This window comes from Camellia sinensis, chromosome 6, assembly GCF_055761805.1.
Source record: "Camellia sinensis isolate YWXY chromosome 6, ASM5576180v1, whole genome shotgun sequence".
NCBI classification, from domain to species: Eukaryota; Viridiplantae; Streptophyta; class Magnoliopsida; order Ericales; family Theaceae; genus Camellia; species Camellia sinensis.
This window is the reverse complement of record NC_138966.1, coordinates 28,052,880-28,059,940: the sequence shown is the minus strand read 5'-3', so window position 1 is coordinate 28,059,940 and position 7,061 is coordinate 28,052,880. Positions and strand designations below refer to the sequence as shown.

Below are 7,061 nucleotides of genomic sequence, written 5' to 3'. Positions count from 1 at the left end.
TTGGTCGCAAAAAAATGACATTTGGCGACCAAATATTAATTAGTCGCGAATGATCAATATTTTTGGCGACCAAATATGAGTTGGTCGCAGAAGGTCACATTTTGGCGACCAAAAATGAGTTAGTCGCAGAAATTGGTATGCTTTTCGCGACCAACTACAAATTTGGTCGCCAAAGGTTACATTTTGGCGACCAAAAAAATTTAGTCGCCAAATTTGTACTTTTAGCGACTAATATTTTAGTCGGCATTGATTGAGATTTAGCAACTAAAAAAATTTGTTGCCGAAGGTACCTTTTTTGCGACTAATATGGTGTTTTGGTCGCCAAAAGTGTTTGGGAGGGAAATTTCAAACAGGGAGGGGGGAAATGAAATTTTTTGGCGACAAAAAAAATTTGGTCGCCAAAGTAAAAACGACGTCGTTTTGTACCTGGAAAACAAAAAAAAAAAAATTAAAAAAAAACCCTGATCTCCTCTTTGTCTCCAACTCTCCCTCTGTGTATGTTCATCCGCTCTCTCCCTCTCTGTGTTCTCTCTCTCAATCGGTGCCCACTCTCTCGCTCACCGAAGTCCCTCACCACCGTTGCTCACGTCCGTCGCACATCGCCACCGCCGTAAATCGCCATCGCCACCGCCGTAAATCGCCATCGCCAACTGTCTTTCTCTCACACAGATCCTCAGACCACACTCAACCGACGACCACACTGATCTCTCGTTGATCCTCATATCCTCAGACCACACTCGCCATCGCCCTCTGTTTCTCTCTCTCTCTCTCTATTCGGTCTTTTCTATGTGTCTCTGTCTTCTTGTCTCCCTCTGTGATTTGGGTTCAGGTGAGTGTTTGTCGCCTCTAAATCTACAGAGGCAGAATGGTATCTGCAGAGGCAGCTCTTTGGCCCCTAAATCTCGCAAGGGCTTTCCGTCTCCCATCTCTCTGACAAAGAAAAACGAGTCGGTTGTGCAGACCCCCTTCGATCCTGGTACTCTCTCTCTATAATCTATCTATCTGTATATGTGATTGATTAGATCATATCTCTGTGTGAGTTAAATTACTCTTCCTCTGCCCTTTGTGTGCTGTGTTCATGTAATTCAGATTTAAAATCAAATTTGAAGAACTCTAATGGAAATTGTGTGTAGTGGGTATTTTGATTTGAAGCAATAGAACTCCAATTGAGTTACAAATTGAAAAGAATTCGTTGGAAATTTGATATTCCCATAACTAAATTAACTAGGATGGGGCTCTTCCAAAAAAATTATCAATATAGTCTTTAGCATTTTCATTTTCTGAGGCATCCAACCACAAAAATCCCCTATTTGGGGAGCTACAGCCTATATGGATCTGTTTAAATCAATTTATTCGATACTTCTATGATGGCCAATGGTTTCTGATATATTTCTTCTTCCGCTTTTTTTTAAAAAAAAATTAATGAGTATACTTTTGGGTTTTGGTAACTTGACTGTTTGTTTCCAGTTGGCTTTTTTTTTTTTTTTTTGGAGTTAGTTTCCAGTTGTCATACTGCTATATTTCCAGTTTGTTTTCAGTTGACTGATATATATCAAAGTGAGGGTTTCCTGATATATTTCCAATTTTGCATATAAAAAGTGAGGGTTCAATGTGAACTATGCAAAGACTTTGAAATGTAGCATTTTATGTGACTGCAGATTTTAATGCAACATGTTTAGATTTTCTGATCAACTGCAGTGCCAATGAAATTTTCTGGTCCAGTGAAATAGTAGAATCTGTGAGAGAAGAATCATTTGAGTTTTGTGACAAAGATAAAGATAGTGAAGAAAGGGATAGAGTCGAAATGCTCTTGTGGAGGCTAATCGGGTAAACTTTCTTTAGGTGTTTGGATAGTAATCCATTGTTTGTCTTTTCTTTTTCTCTAGGACTTCTGTTCTTCTCAAGAACATGTCTTCTTACATTTTCTTTCGATAGTCTTGAGAAGGAAAAGAAAATAAAGTCCTCTTCTTTGCCTCAATTGAGTAGATGTGAAGTTGGTTTGAAATTTATAAAGGATTTGTTTTTCAATTTGGTTGGTGAAATGTGAATTTTCACTACAGAGAACTCTTTCTCCTTGGGTTTTAAGCGAAACTGATAAGAAGTAGATTGGATTTCAATATATGTGTATATATACACATACACATATTCTGAAAATGATACTTGGGAATATGTAGGTGATTGAATTAGACTTCCAATAGCTAAAAAAAATTTGTAAAGCAACAAAAATGATTTTGACATAAGCTTAGATTACAGAGATTGCACAAAGGTTTTGTTTGGAATTAATGTTGCATGGCATTAATTAATGGTCAAGTAGTAGTTAGGCTAAGTGATTTAATAGGAATCAGATGAGATATCTGGATCAAAAAAAAATTTAAAAAAAGGAAAGAATCTAGTTGGAGGATGAAAACAAGTTGACTTAATCAAATTATTTATCCTAAACTGAAGATTAGGACAATATGGCTAGAAAGTGGGTCTTATCCTAAACTGAACTGCTGTAAGGTTCTTTAATGGACAGCTCACTTGTCTTCTAAATTTTTATCATTATGGCTGTCATCATCATTATTTATACATGTAGACTCATTGCCTTTGTTTGTCTATGTGAAAATTCAGTGAGTCAAGCCTGTGTATAACAAAAATTATGGGGGTAAAGTAAAGAATCTTAACCAAAGATTGTGTTACTAGAATTATTTTTTGGTGTGCAAGAGTGAGAATGACTATTCCATGCCTAAAAGTTGTGTTTTATATCAGTTCTATGATGGATATTTTTCTTTCTTTTCCCCCTGAATTCTAAGTGATGAAACACAACGGATATGTGAAGGCTTTTTCAATTCTATTTGCAAGGACTTCTCTATTTGTTCTATTTTTAGAAAAGTTGTATTTTCAGGATTATAGTTCCATTATTTTAAAGGATTTGCACGTTTCCTTTTTTGCAGTTCTTTCGGCAGTTTCACGTGTTAAACTTAAATTCACAGGATTGTTATCATGCAATGATTTTTGAGTGGGTCTACAAACCCATAACATAACATCAGAATTTTGGAAAGTGCGAAGAGCAATAGTAAAGTAAGTTCCTTTGCTTATAAATAGCTTCTCAAATATGTTGTATTTTGGAATATCACATTTGTGCTTCCTACTTAGTTTCCTCTTTCTTTCTTTTTTTTCCAGTAGATACGTTAATTTGATAAAACCTGAGAAAGTAGCATACAATTTTTATCTCGATATTTTCTTCTTCGGTAAGAAATAAGAAAATATTGAAAGAGTATTCTTGCATTTATTTTAGCAATTATACTCTAGTAGTAGACAGGAACTAGATTTTCAAAATACATTGTAGAATTATCTTCTTTTCCATCAAATTAAATAAAATTGCTAGTTTACTAATGTTTCCTTAATTATCTTCTAAACATTAGTGCTTTCTCATGATATTCTACATCTCAATTTATCTCTTGGTTGTTGAGCACTTAGAAAGGATGAACTGCTTTAGGGCTATTTTTGGAAGTCTTGTCCTAGCTGATTCAATATTATTCCCTATAGAATCCTTTTCTAATCCCATCTTTAGGTTAGACCTGCCGAGGTATTGTAAGATGATTGCAAGTGATATTGGGAACATTGGGTAATTTCTATTCTTATGTTTTAGATAGTATTTTATATTTCTTGGTGAAGATTAGTGATCTTGTATTGGGACATCATATAATCATCTAATGTAGAGTTTAGAAGCTGCAACTATTTTGTATGTTTCGGATTATTTCTTTTTCGTCTTCTAACAGTTCAAAACTTAATTTGATCGTTGAAGGCAATATCGAGTTTTAATAACAATAAAATAAAGTAGCATCTATTCTAACAGTTTTCAACTGTTATAAGCTTGTGTTTGTGAAAGCTGCTTCTTGAATGTTGTTTAATTGCATTATACAGTGGCTGGTTGTCTCATCTCATGAACAGTTGTTGCTTGTTGTTCTTGATATGTGGGGGCTTCAACAGGTAAAGGAGAGATAAGAAAAATAAAGAGTCAGAAAGAAGAGAAGACAATTGAATTGGTGAGTGAGATTGCTGCTGGTTGCAGCGTGAGGAAGAAGGGGGAGGAGGAAAGAGAAAAGTAAAGAAAAAAATAGGGGGTAAAATTGTCATTGAACACTCTAAATTTATCATACACATTCAATCCCGCTCGTGTATTTGCCAATTTTGATGGAATTCGCCAATTTTGCACTCCAAGATTGTGTACATTTTTAAATGTCATGGGGTAATATGTTTTTAGATTAAGCATAGGGGTTATAGTGTAACTAACCCTTGTTTTTATTGCTGAATAGCCACATCACATATCACGCTCCGAATTGTTTTTGACTAGCTCTCTATACTTGATGGGAATTTGCTGTCTACCTTCTCATGAATTTATGCATTGTTCATGCTTTCCTTTTTATTTGTTTTCCCACAATTTATCATATCACTCACATGTGAGGTATGTTTATTAATGACCTTGTTTTCTGCTTGCAAAGATTGTATGCCATAAAATACAGCATGTGTTCTCTGTCTTTCTGGTTGTAGATCATTTTCTCATTTGTGCTATGTTAGTACAAAAATCCTTGCTAAGGACCTGCTTAGTAATTTATTTTGAGCTTGAGTTTTCATCAAAAATAATATTTTTCACATTTTTACTTTAAGGAGTATGTGTCCATGATATGTTCAAAGTTGCTGTCATTAAAGACAAAAGCCCAGCGGACCCTGGTTAGTTCTTCACCATCAGGACCTGCTTATACCGTTGAAAATTCTGCACATCAAGGTAGTTATTAAAATTGAGAAGGTGCTTTTATGTGTGGCAATAGGAAGTATGTGCCTACTCCATCATCTCTTCTTATTTTATCATATACATGAATATTTCTTTCTCAATAAGCATTTTCATTTTCTCAAATTTGTTCTTGCCTTTTCCTTTATTTAATCTCAATTCTTCTCAATTTCAGAATAATCTCGGTCTGAATTCTGAAAACATTAAAATGTTTCAAATGACCAAAGTTTTTAGTAGCAACATAAATTTTTCCTTCTCCTTTGGCCTTATCTGTATCTAGAATTCCATAATAGTTATAAGTAGAGTAGGCAGGCCAAAACTTAAATTTTTCCATAATAGTTATAGTTATAAGACAGACCAAAACTGTCTTTTCTTTTTTGCTGAATTTTTATTCTTCCTTACCAATTAATTGGCTCTGTAATGACTTATAAAAAAATAATAATAATAAAAAAAAAATTGGTTCCGTAATTGTTAGTTTGTACTTCTTGTGTGATGGCAGGGGAAGCTTACATTTCACTCTAACAGTTTGATTCTCCTACCGATTATTTACTTGGTAATGGTTAGGATTACACATTATCTGGCAAAATGAGGTCTGATGGGACAACCCATTGCAGATGAGAAGATGCAGGGGTCCCAGTTTGTTAATTCTTCTGCACAAACTTCACCAGCATTGCTCAAAGACAGAACAGAGAGTAGGTCATTCCCAGATACAAATTCTGCAAATGATATGGCCTTTTCAATTGGAGGGTAAGAGAGATTCTATGTCCAGAATAATTCAATCAAATAATTTTGATTAATAAACCATCCTTTATTTAACGTCAAATGTCATCCCTTGTTTTCCTATTACTTGCATGGAGTTCACTTGTTTGACCAGGAAAAATCAGCCAGAAGCTTTAACTTGATAGTGAACACCTGGTGAATCTGGTGACACTTATCACAGTGAATAAATATACAATTGAATTGCTCAATCACAGACCATATTAGACAGCTGTTGTGAAAGAATAATCTTTACATAGGATCTTTGAACTCCAACTAACACCTAAGTAGGGACTTTTTGGAGTCGAGGGCAAATTGGGTGAAAAAAAGTATATCCTATGAAGGCACTAAATTTGTCACCTGCCTTTAATGTTTCTTTAGGCATATTCTAACAGTCATCATTGCATTGCTATATATAAAACTACTCCAAGGGATTGAATCTCAATATTCTAACCTTTTCTAATGGGGATTGGCCTCTCGGAATCTATGCGTGGAGGAGGAAAAAGCAAAACAGCCATGTGGACCACGCCAATAGACCCATGAGTTTCACCATTGGTATGACATGATAGGGGACTGTTTGGTTCATTTGAAAGTACTTGGTGCATTTGAAAGGACAAATGGCATAACCAATGACTTATAAAGCCCCTTCTTTGTCCTGTAGCTTGCCTTCCATTCATCCTCTTTTTAAATTCTAATCTGCTGGTACTCACTCTTCAAGTCTATCTTGGAGAAAAACCTGAGAACCTGATAGCATGTCAAGCATATCATTTAATTTGGGTATTGGAAACCTGTATTTTATGGTGATCTTGTTAATAATTTGTTTATAATTTTTATGACCTTGCTATAGTTGATTTTCAGGTTCAAGCCGTCGCAAGGAATCATCATGTGCCACAAGTTCTACTTAGTGGATCCTTTGATCATACAGTAGTCATGGTAATGGAAATGTTTTATTGGGTCTGTTTATTAATTATAAACTTCAAAATTATTGTTTTCTTGCATTTTGCTTCTTTTTTTTTTACTCTTTTTTTTTTTTTTTTTTTTGTGCGCGCTTGTGTATTCACTTTGCTAAGTTGCCTTGCCTCAGCATTATTTTGATTAAATATATGTTTATGTGATTGCAGCAGGATGGAAGGATACCTTCTCATATAGGATTTAAGTGGTCAGTTTCAGCAGATGTGGAAACTGTAGCATGGGATCCACACACTGAGCATTCATTTGTGGTCTGTGTTTACACTGTATCTATCTTGAGCTATTTTCATTTTTTGTTTTCCAAGTATGCAAAGGACGGGGGATTTCATTTTAGAGTTTCAGTTGAGTTTGGTTTTGTTTAAGTAGTTTCAGTTGAGTTTGGTTTTTTTTTAGACTTTTTAACTGATTTGAGTATATACGGATGGCAGGAATTTCTGTTGTGTTACCTTATTATTATGGTGTGTTCCCGTTGAGAGGTAAATTGCTTAATGTGAGGGAAGCAAGCCATAAACAGATCATGGAGAACGCTGAAATTCAGAGCATCAAGCAGATTCTTGGACTTCAG

At 34.9% G+C, this 7,061-nt stretch overlaps 1 long non-coding RNA gene across 1 annotated transcript; it reads left to right on the top strand.

Moving 5' to 3' along the window:
- Positions 1-477: 477 nt before the first annotated feature.
- On the top strand, positions 478-6,356 carry LOC114272138 (uncharacterized). Its single transcript, XR_014332091.1, has 6 exons — positions 478-976; positions 1,659-1,827; positions 2,934-3,060; positions 3,973-4,106; positions 4,651-4,768; positions 5,386-6,356. It is a non-coding gene; the product is annotated as an uncharacterized LOC114272138 (long non-coding RNA).
- The last annotated feature ends 705 nt before the right edge of the window (positions 6,357-7,061 follow it).